This window comes from Melanaphis sacchari, unplaced genomic scaffold (assembly GCF_002803265.2).
Source record: "Melanaphis sacchari strain LSU unplaced genomic scaffold, SCAv2.0 Contig0_pilon_pilon, whole genome shotgun sequence".
Lineage (NCBI taxonomy): Eukaryota > Metazoa > Arthropoda > Insecta > Hemiptera > Aphididae > Melanaphis > Melanaphis sacchari.
In genome coordinates this window covers 8211684-8224350 of record NW_020270366.1, presented here as the reverse complement: position 1 = coordinate 8224350, position 12667 = coordinate 8211684, and the positions used below count along the sequence as shown (strand labels likewise).

The 12667-nt window shown below is 29.0% G+C and overlaps 1 protein-coding gene across 1 annotated transcript in view; it reads right to left on the bottom strand.

Moving 5' to 3' along the window:
• LOC112601194 overlaps window positions 1–4009 on the bottom strand; it is a 40443-nt gene extending 36434 nt beyond the window's left edge. The window contains 1 exon segment of the mRNA XM_025348671.1: window positions 3667–4009. The gene's annotated coding sequence lies outside the window, so the exon portion shown is untranslated.
• Window positions 4010–12667: the final 8658 nt, after the last annotated feature.

The following is a 12667-nucleotide window of genomic DNA, read 5'->3' as shown; positions in this document are numbered from 1 at the left end:
TAGAAATAAAACAACTGGGGAGAAATATAAAACAATAATAAATTGAATATACCTAATTTAAATTTACGTTTTTGTTTAATACATATTATGTAGAAAACGTATTGATCCCATAAGTATAAATTAAAAAACGAGTTGTTTAATGTTTAATATCTATTTATAAAACTAATTTGTACCTATTTAAAATATTATAGAATATATTTAAGATTAATTTTTGTATTAGATAGAGTTAGATTATAGTTAACACTGCAACAAAATTATATAAGAAATCTTTATTATGTATCTGATCTTTTACAAACAGAACGATTATAAATTGCATATACTAGTACATCTATTCTCATATCAAGATCCTTAAAAATTATTGTACTCAACGAGTTGTCACCGACATCCAATTACGTTCAATTTGCAAACTCACGACAACCAGTTTTGCCTCCGCCGTTAAGATGAATCTATAACGTAAACCGGATAATATACAATATTGCACGGTCAATGGTTAGTTCATTGCAACAGAAGTCTGCATGTTAGTTTATCACATGTAATTTCGTACCGTTATTTTTAACATTGCTATTGGTTGATAAAATAAAATTGAAGAAGCAAACAAAATATATGAATAGGTACTGTTCTTAAAGTTATTTATATGAACATCTAATTTATAAACTATAATTCCCAAATTAATCATATAATTAATCTATATTATTTATTTATTTGACATCGAATAGTGAACATAAGAAATTATTTACTATTGCCCAATCAAATTTTGTTTGTGTTAATAGTAGATGGTAAATAAAATACTTCATTATATTATAACAATATAATGTTTAAATGAATAAATATTATTCTATAGTACATTTATTCGTACCTACATCTATAGACAAATCTGCAGTAGTCGCTATATGATCAATAAATCAGTAATGTTTAGTGTTTATTATTTATATTTTATACTAATTTTTAACTAATAATATAAATTTAAGAAATTATATATTGTTTCATTTAATTGTCTGAAACGTTTATCCAAGTATATTTCGTGTTACGTTTATGAGTAATAGGTATTGTCAATATTTAATATATTAGATATTTACTTATTTAATATTTTAATACAGAGTATCTATCAAGTTTATTTCAATTCAAATGATAAATGATTGTACTATCTTGACGTATCTATCTCGTCTCAGAATTTTTAGCAATATATTTTATTATAAATTAATGAATACTTGCATAATATGAAAATTTACTAAGTCATTAAATAAAAAATTCTATTACCTATTGTCAAAAATAAAATATATATATTTCATATAGGTTTCTATTGAAAATCAATAATACGCTATGTTGAGATTGTATTTTTGATAAAAATTAAATAAATTAGAAGCATATATTGCTCATAAAAACAAAACAGTTGTTGAGATATGGACATGACATATTTTTTTTTTTTTAATCTCTAAAATAAAATCGTAAATTTAAGGTTATTTACGCATTACGATATTTTAATATGTAAATAAACAATTACTATTTATCTATATTGTGTATGGCTGACGACTGTTAAATATTTTACTGATAATATTATATACTTTTTTTTATATTTATTATCGTTTAGTTATAGAATAACTTCATTCATAATATATACAATAATTATATATAGTTTTAATGTAATAGACTACTACATAATATTTTTATTTAATTATCAAAATATTTTTTCTATAATACTATATTAAGTGTCATGTTTTACTAATTCACTATACATTTTTCTATGTGCCTATTAATATAATATAATATAATATATGTTTTTGAAATTTTTCATTTTTTCATTTTATAATCAATGATACAAAATATAGGTTTATAATAAGTAGCAAAAATTCAATGGAAAAAATTGAAAATCATCCTTATTCGTTTGATTATAATAAGTTATGTTGGATAGTTACGTATGCATGTTGTCGATGTCGCATCACGAGCTATTGCCAGTTTGCATCACACGCGTATGATAATAATAATAATACAATATAATGATAACTATTTCGCAGTTTGATTTTAGAGGTTGACCAATATGCACAATATTTATCGTTGTTAAATTATGTCTCTGAAATACTGTTCGTTCGATGGAAACGTGCGTGTTTCGAACACGTCCGAGCTGTCCTATACGACATACGTGACTTAACCCGAGCAAAAAAAGTGTTCGGTACAAAGAAACAAAAACAGTTATGTTTAAGCAAAAAATACCTGTCAATAGAGTATTGGATACGGATATATTAAAAATAAAAAATTAAATAAAAGGTATTAAAAGTGGTTGGAAACAATTCAGTAGCAGAGTTACCTATATATATATATATATATATATACAACCAAAGTGTATTGCAATTATTCACGTATTACCGTTGTTCATTGCGTTTTGCATTTCGGTTTAAAAGCTTAAAGAACGATTTTATGTGGTTGAATATAATAATTATTTCATTTCATTTTGAGCGATTACATGCGTAATATATTATAGCGGTTATGTAGAATGTAGATCGATAAAGAAACGTTTTTTCATTCACTGTACAGGATTAAGCTATACACACAACATATTGTTTTTAGTTTCGAAATATCCAAAACAACATTTCAAATTTATAAATAGCACTAAACTGTTGAATAATTATACTATATTAAATTGGCTATACTATACAAGTGGAGAATATGGAAATATCTTTCATATAGGAACCAGATTTTCTTCTTTGAAAGATTCCCGCATTCTTCTGATTTGAGTGTTTTATGAAATTTCATTAAATCACACGCTTAAGCTTGGGAGGTGTTTATATTTTGACAGACATTTTCAATACATTATACCTACATACCTAATTAGATATTATTTTTTTCTTCGTGACGTATCAATTGTTTACGGTTTTGAAATAATTGTATAATATGATTCTATTCAGTTTAACCTTGTTATAAACACAACTATTATAAATTTATAAAATTCAACGAATCGTGGTTTCGACATACGAACACGTAATATTATTGTAATTAAAATTAACGATGACTCTTAAATACACTCTCACACATATAATCTGTAAACCTACAATTATACTGTACATACATATTTATAAATTACTTTTATATAAAAAATTTATATTTTTTTAACTGTATAATATAACATATAACAACAATGATTGAACGTAAATATAATTTAAGTAATTATAATTAGTTAGGATATCAGATAATGATTTTTTATTTTATAATATTATCTACTAGAAATTTTACGATTCACATGTAATGAATAAATTGATAAGAGGTGCCATTAAGTCAGTAAATACATTACTTTATAATATTAAACTACAGGCTCAGTCATCAAAGGATCATTACATGAATGTTTTAAAACCAAAACACCATTAGCTGTAGACACTATAGTCGTAAACTTCAATGTCTATAAATGTTTAAAACCTATAGACTATATTATAATGTATAGGCGTATATATTATAATGGCTATAATTGGTGATTTCTTACTAAAATCATTAATGCATTTCAATAACATATATATTATTATATATTAAACAACATATTTATTGAGTGACCTAACCTAACCAAGTGGTATAACAACTCTAATCGAAGAGGATCGTTGGCGCCAGGTGTAAAAAACCCAATCAACAAGACCGTCGACAATTGGATGAGGGTTAAATAATTCTTACGTTGCGTTCACTTACCTGTTCGTGTAAGACAACGTAAATATTGTTGGTGCGTCCGACGAGTGACTGGGAATCTGTGTATTCGGTAGATTTTATTCTGTTCGAACACCGTGGTGCAGTACAATATTATCGTAACAAATAAAGCGACTCGCGAAATAATATAAGAAAATGTTTCGTCACTCGGGTTTTTACGTAAACGGGCGCGCGTGATCGAAATACTTCGCATACAACAAGAAAGAGAAAACAACTAACCGGGACACCACAAACGAACGATCTGACGACACCTGACGGACTGCGGTAGTGCGGTATTCGGTATAACAGCGACGGCGCGACCAACGATTTCCCGGTATCTTGGCGGGGCTAACAATTCTTATTTCTTCGTCGAGTTACCTAAGACGCGGTCGCGGGCACAACTACTGAACTACCAGACGTACCGACCACCGCGCATGCGTCACCGCGATATCGACGTTCACGCCGAACCAGTCGTCGTCGTGGTTACCGGACGGATACGGCGCGTCAGTGAAACGCGGCCTAAACCACCGATGTTTTGATTTCAATTTCTACTATTATACTAATATTACTAATGTACTCTATTGGGGACCGCGTTTAGAAAAAAAAAAAATAAAATAACCTTTAAACAATTTAACCATTGAACGTTTGTACGATTACCGTGTTAAATTGATCCAACGTCGTCGCGTAGAGCGTAGTTATAGGGTACTGCGTCACTGCGATGAGTACGATTTAATAATACGAGCTATGCGACGTAATGGACACGACCGTAGTTATTGAATAATCATATTATTATGGTTTATCACAAGGATCACCAAATGACGGACCGCGGACGAGGAGATTAAACAAAACTTTAATACAACACGCAATATTGATGTTGTCATTTCTTATTTTTGTAAATTTTTGGTTTTTAGCGTCGGCAGCAGATTGAAATGTTTTAGAACATTTTTAAAAATCCTAAATTTCTTGAATTCCTTATATAGCACTCCAAAATTATGAATTGGTGACCACTGGTCTATGATATAGGTACTCGTCGTGCAGCATACGGTCGACACGAGCATACCAAAGTCAGTATATCAAACCCGCCGCCGAAGGACGTTGCTCTTGCGATGGTCATCGAGCGCGTACCACCCGGGATGTCAAGTCTGCTGCTGCAGCGCCCGAGTCGGACTCCCCCGACCGGCCCCGACCGACTCCGACCGACCGCCCGTGGGGTACCACGCACTAGTCTGCCGCTGCCCGCTGGTGCCTACTGCCTACTCTACCTAGTGCCTAGTGCAGCACTGCAGCCAAGTATTATAATTATAATATTAATATCGTCATTGTAATAACGCAGGTACATTATATTCGTGTGTAGTATGGATAGTACGACGCGTGTAATTGTTGTCGTCATTCTTCACCCGTATCCATATGACCTATACAACGACGAAAACATTGTTATTATAAATAACAATAATAATGCCCATAAAACTGTGGTTATTATAATATAGGTATGCGTCTGCTAGTGTGATGGCGCACAATACAAACAAAGCTGTTTTATCACGAGTCTTTGAATTTTTTCATCTCATTTTTGTAATATACATTACACCAAGTGCGAGACTCGGGTGTTATAATATTATAATAATAGTGTAGTGTATTATTATTTATTATGTATAGTGTATATATACATACGTTATATCTATTATATGGGTTTAACCGTGTCCACCGCGGACGTACCGCACCTCGTATTAATAATAACAACAACAATAATAATAAAAGAAGAGCAGACGTCTCATGCAGTGTGTGTGTGTGTGTGTGTGTGTCGTGGTCAACGGTCTTTGCGCTTGAGTGATAACGAATCGATGTAGACGACAACGTGCCACGGTGTAAAATTGTAGATACGTAAATCGTAAGCACCGTACCTCCCTACCCCCTTCTTTATAAATCCCACATCCCCCCATCCGCCGAACACATATCGGATCGGTCGGGCATGGCATTTGAGTAGATTTTTTCCATCTGTAGAGAGTTCAGACTCGTTTTATTTCACCGTCATCGTCGTCGACTTCTTCGTTTATCATCGCATCCGGCCAATAACTATTTACCTACGACGTAATAATATTATGATGCTGTGTGCGCACACAAATGAAACAATGTGTAAACAGAAGTAGATGTATCTTTCAGAAAAGGTTTTTTCTTTTTAATCAACGTAATAACATTTTTATCTGATTCGTCATCGATGTGATTTGATTTTCATTCCCATTTATTTAATTATTGTTTAATAATATATTAGGTATGTATTTCGCATCGTGACAATTTATCGTTTGTGATAAATGCTAATATTTTGTATAGCGTACAATCACAACCATTTCAAAGAGTACTTGAATGCCATAGCTTTTGACAATTTATTAATAAGTACCGATAATACCTAAACGAGGTAAGATTACAGATATTAATGGTATACAGAATATTGTAAATAGACAATAGATTATTATTAAACGTACGTTTTAAATTTATATTGAATTCTTCTTAATCAAATTTTGAATTACAATATATTATTATTATAATTCTTGTTGAACTCAAAATATATTATAATCAAAATTTCTACAGAAAACCATTGTTTATAAACACTAGTATTTAAAATTAATGATAGAACGTATTTCAACTGATCGGTGAAAACATATTGACAAAAAGAAAATAATTTGATTAACTGAGAGCAATCAAAATACACCAAAACATAAACAATAATTATGTCGACAATATTATTTTAATACTTACCAATCGTAACCTCGTGGCCGCTTTATTGCTATGTCGATAACTAAAATAACAGGAATAATTATATGATTGCCTATCTTTTTTCCTTATTTCTAACCAGATAATGTGATAAAATAGAGATTTTAAGCAAAATCGTTTGTTTATTTTACTACAACTAAGTAATTTACGTATATTATATTTTTTTTATAAATAATTTTTATTATTAATACAGTATGTTAAACCCATTTTTCTATAAAATATCAGTAATAACACATATGTTTTATGATAATAATAATTTTTACCTAAAAACATTTTGCCACACTCAAGTCGTAAAGTTCAGATTTTATAGAATGTTTGAACAGCTTGATTGATATCCATAGTATCTAAGAATAAAATTCAATTGATGTGCTTATGACAGTACTTTGAATAAAAATCTGAATAAAATATTCATTTTTACTATAAATATTAAAAAAATAATAACAAATTATGATGTAATAAAATTAACAGTTTTTACAAAATATAATTATTTACACAAACAACGATGTATTGAACAAAAAACAAGCCAGATATCCATTGTCCAGTGCAGTGATTGACCGGTACATGACGGTTCATCTTAATTGCATGAAAAAATGTCTTATTAGTCGATATTATATCTTAAATCTGATTTGGTTAAAGATATTATGAAGTGGGAAGACTAATACATAAATTTGTTACAACGAAATATAAAAAATATAGAAAGTATATATTTAAATAGGTACCTACAGAATAATTTCATTTTTTCAACTATATATCATAAGATAATAATTATAAACGATTTTGATTATAATATTGTAAATCTATTAGGTATTATAATTAATTAACTTGGGTATTAATGTTTACTTGTAATATATTTTCAATTTGAGTTAAATCGCTTTTTAAAAATTATTTATTTAGGTTTATTCATGAATACATGAATAAGTCAAACTACTAAAACAATTTTTTCTAGTTATGAGAAGAGGGGGTAGGAGAAGTAAGAGAAAAAAATGTTTTGCTCCATGGCGGCATTGGATCTTAACCCGGCTCAGCGCGCTATCTGCTTATGATAATATAATATTAATGATTAGTAGTTAAGTATGATATTCAATTTTTTCAAAGTTTCACATAATGTCTTATCTGATGTCTAGGGTAATCTGTGCGTGGTTTAAATAATACCACTGTACTTGTTTTATACTTTATTCCTGATAAGAATAAATCGTTTTTATACGAACTTGTGACCATAATAATATGCATGCATAATCTTTAGCACTTTATCTCGTTTAAAAATGTCCACAACTCATTGAAAAATTAAAATATCAAAAACACTTGTCTTCCAATAAATCACAGACAAATAGACAATGTTAAATTTAAATATGGTTATAATATGTTAAAAACTAAATTTGTTAAAAATTGACTGAAAATAACAGTTTTCTCTGTTTTTTTTTCGATTTTGATCAAAACGATTAATATATTGATTTTATTATGATGTGTTTATTTTTGTGTAGGAGTATCCGAGTATATAATAAGTTGTTAATAAAATGCTTTGATTTGAGGGTGATTTTGAATATCAAATTGAATTCAGTTTGTACATTACAGAAGTCAAATTAAAAAATTTCAAGAATTTTTTTTTAATTGTACATTTAAAAAAAGAGTTTACTGTGGGATTTTTTGGCTCACATAAAGAGAATTGTTTTTTTTGTTTAAAATTTAAATAGAGTTGAAATTGGTTACATATAATAAAATAATTATTATAATCAGATGTAAATTAGGCACAAATTCATTAAAACTCAATTTTAAACCTGTATTTTATATTCAGTCAAGATGTCCTCAGTTAATATGTAAAATATGTATTTAACGGAGTTCAAAAAGGTTAAATTCTCAAATATTCAATTTGTAACATATTACGCCGTGAAGAATTATCTATAGCCTATAAGTATAAAACAATGATAAAATCGGTAACTTGAATTATCTACTCACAAATAAAGTCGGCGCACAGTATCCTGGCTACAAAAAACTGTGTATAAATTTGAAATACGTTCTTTGTAGAACATAGAAACAAAATAATACAATTCGTAATATTATAAAGTACATACTATAAATATGTATACAAATCAGGGGCGGCTTCAGTTCTTTGCCCGGGGGGCAATATTTTTTTGTATGTATATATTTAAAATATAATAAAATTAGCCAGGAAGACAGAAAGTGTTTATATACTATAGTAAGAATTAGTGTATTAAGTTATTATTTAGAGTTAAAATTAGCAGTGCATTTATTGTTTATATATTATATAAAAAATAAATATATAAATATTGTTCAAGATATACTAAATGATTACTGTTTGTGTGCGATAAGCTCCCTGACTTTATCGTCGCCCTCCTCCCCTCTTGTAATGTGGCATCGGCGCATTTGACCACCGCTGTTAAACAAGAACGTCAAGAACTCACTCGTTCGCTGGTCTCGTACGACATCGTCGAGACGTGGTCGTAAACTTTTTATAACGTGCGTGCCGTGACCCTTGGCCGTGTGTGCCGTCAAGGATTTCTGTCGTTGCACCCGTATTGTTTAATAACGTATGTGCCGTTGTGTTAATTCACTGTTATTGCCGCGCTTACATTAATATATATATACATATATGTGAATATCCACCTGTTATTATTTGGCTGTGGAGTTCGTTAATGGGCGGTGTATCTACGGCGTGGTCCATACTGGTGTTCCTGCAGCGGAGATCTCACGCAATCGCTTTGGCCAACATCCGAATCGTCGATATTGGTGATATCCATACATATATTATTATTGTTATTTTTATTATTCGTTTTGTCGTATATTGATTCCTTTTTTGTGTCAGATTATTTGGGCGCCCTAATTTGTTATTATTATTATTATTATTATTACTGGTCTATTACCTTAATATTTATATTATATAATATTGTAGCACGACGGTGCGAAAAACAAATTTTTTCGTATTATTATATTAATTTTTTTGGTCACCCGTCCTTTAGTTCACAATATTACAATTATTATTGAGATAAATCTCTGGGTATTATCTTCCCTAATATATTTTTCTTTTTTTTGTCATCACCATTTAAGGCCAACCGCCATCCCCCGTAGAAGCCTTTGTGGTACAAATATAAATATTAATGAAAAAAAAATAGGTATCTGGAATTCTGGTATATATAATCTGGATTATTGACAATAGGTATATTTTTGGAAAGTTTAAATCTTGAAATAAAATGATTAAGAATATTTGACAAAATAAAGAATAAAATGTCTTGGGGGGGGGGGACACCATAGCCACTATGCCCCCCCCCTAAAAGCCGTCCTGATACAAATGAACACACTTGTGAAAACAAAATATATAATGACAAACTGTTTGACTCTTCAAACCAATTATAATGATAATACACTTGTTTGTGTAATATAACTATACAAGTACCTAGATGAAGTAAAATGATCAACTATTAAAATATATGAAAACAAAAAGAAGAATGAAATTTATTATAAATTTACCATTAGAGTCGCTATGCTGTTCACAAGTATTTATTGTATTTAGTTTTTGCATTTCAGCGTTTCTCAAACAGGTCGTGAATCAATTCTTGGTGGATTATAGATTCTAAGAAATTTATGATTTTTGAAACGGCTAAAACATACATTTTAAAAGTATTAAGTAAGTATTATCAAACTCATTGCGTTTGAAAATAGCAAAGATTGATGTAGACGTTGGTACTGTCTAGCAAAAAACAAGCGCACACTTCACATACGCCTCATTATTAAAACACTGTGCTAAAATTGTATTCATTATATACCAATATTCATTAAAATATATACATTAATAAAGTAATAAGTTAAAATAATAGTAATCAAATTTTTAGAACTAATTTGAAATCTTGTAAATAAACCATGTGGGTTGCTATAGATCAGGGGTCTCCAAACTTTTTTTTATCCAGGCTACATAAAACAAAAAAAGCTCTTAGCGGGCCAGAATGTATGAATACATATAGTTTATAAATTATAGCTTGTAAATTATGGTATCGCTGATAATTATACGTGCGCGCGATAACGATTTTGGAAACTAAACATATTTTTAGATTATTTGCCGTGATTTGGCCGGTGAAAACTTGTTCGAGGGCTGGATGCGGCCCGCGGGCCATAGTTTGGAGACTCCTGCGATAGATTTTCGGGGATTAATTTGGGTCACGGTTCTAAAAAGATTGAGAACCACTGGACTATTATTAGAGCCACATTTGTGATTGAATGATTGGAATTATTTATATCTTAGATCGACGTTACACAGACAGAAAATTTTCTATATAACATCAAAATGAGTTTGTATTTTTGTGTGCGTTTGTTTTGTGTATATAATATTTTGATGTATCGGTAGGCTTTTGTATTGGCCACTTGTCTTTCTTTTGTTTAATTGAATGATAGTATGAAACATTAAAATTGTTAATGTGAATGGTTAAATTATGATAATAACAATAATATTATACTTTACATTGTTATACCTGGCCAATGGGATACAACTAGGTTTAATTATTTCTTATTTTCAAATTTGTGATTGTTACTGAAATAGCTAATTATGTGTTTTAAAAAAAATTATTAGTATACACTATGTTTCTGATTTAATCACAGAAATATAATTTATATTACCTATTATTTTATTATTTTCAAGTAAATGGTACACACCTAATAACTCACAACTATTCGTTTTTATTTAACGCGGCATATTGCTAAGTTTGAACTCTATAATTGTTTTTACCATACGATACGTATGTATAATATTATAATTTATCATTGACAGTTATACTTTACAATTAATTATGATATTATTTGAATTCAATATTTTTGTTTGAATAAATATATTAATATTTAATTGTAAGATTTTGGATTGACTATTGACTCTCCAACCATAAATGATGTCATATTTAAAAATCAATGAAAAAAATACAATACGGCAGCGCTTGCTAGCAATGAAAATCAGTTGCATTCATAGTCGGTTCTTTCGTCCGCGAGGAAAAGTAAAAAACGACGCCGATAGATGACGCTGCTTATCGTAATGTCAGCAACGATACTATGTTTGGACGTAAGAATAATCACTTTTACGATTATTGTCTATAGTCTATAGACCTAGGTAATGATCATTTTAAAACAAAATTCGTTATTCTTTATTGTATGGGTTATTTGTAGTGTTATATTTCACTGTATTACTGTAATGTATTTTGAGTAAAAATAGGTAATATTTTAGTACCAATATTGAAATTTTAGGGAACTAAACATAGGCAATTTTCTAAGATGCATGTAGAAAGTATTTTGATTTTATTATTATTTAATTATGTATTCAGATTTTATATAACTTTAGTTTCATTAGTACGATAGATAAAATTATTAAACAAAATATTGTTTTATTTTCTTAAAAATAAAATAAAAATATTGGCACCTTTAAATATTTTTTATTTATAATTTAAAGCAATCAATGAAATGACAATTTAATAAATTGTAAATACTTATAATTTTTTGTTTTTATTTATTATCAGTTATCATTACTAAATTAATACACTATTACTATCAACTAAAAATCGATGAAAAACATCATTGTCAAAATATGACAATAATATGAAATGCATAAATTGTCCTGTATAAACTTCAGGCTACTTAATTCTATTACCACGAAGACTAACTAAAAATTTTCACGATTACGGTGCAGAGACCTCTAAATTAGACAAAAAAAAGGTATTGATAAAATTACTTTATAAAATATTTGTTTAACAATAGCGTTTTTTATTTTGTTTTTAAATTTTTTTATTCAAACTTTAAAGTATATTTTATTAATGCCTTTATATTATTAAGATTATTATTTTGGTGAAGAATTTGCTGTATGGAAATTTAAATTATTTAAAAGTATCTTTTACAAGTTATTATGTCCCCTGTTCACCGATCACTTCCATCTCGACGTACGTCCTACAACATAGTAAATGATAAAGGTTATTGTTTGAGCTCTTAGGAACTTGACTTTGGTTTGAAAATTGTAATATTAATGATAAAGATCAAGTTTATCTTATTGAAGTAAAGTACTTAATTACTAATATATGTATATATATATATATTATAATATAATATAATGTAATATGATAAAGGACGAAAATAAATATAAAGGTTATATCAATCTGAGTAAAGTGAGTTGAAATAAGTGTTCGTTGTAAGCATGGCTGGTCATTGCAAAATCTTCGATTTCATTGTCTATTGGTTCATGTCACACACTAACCAATCC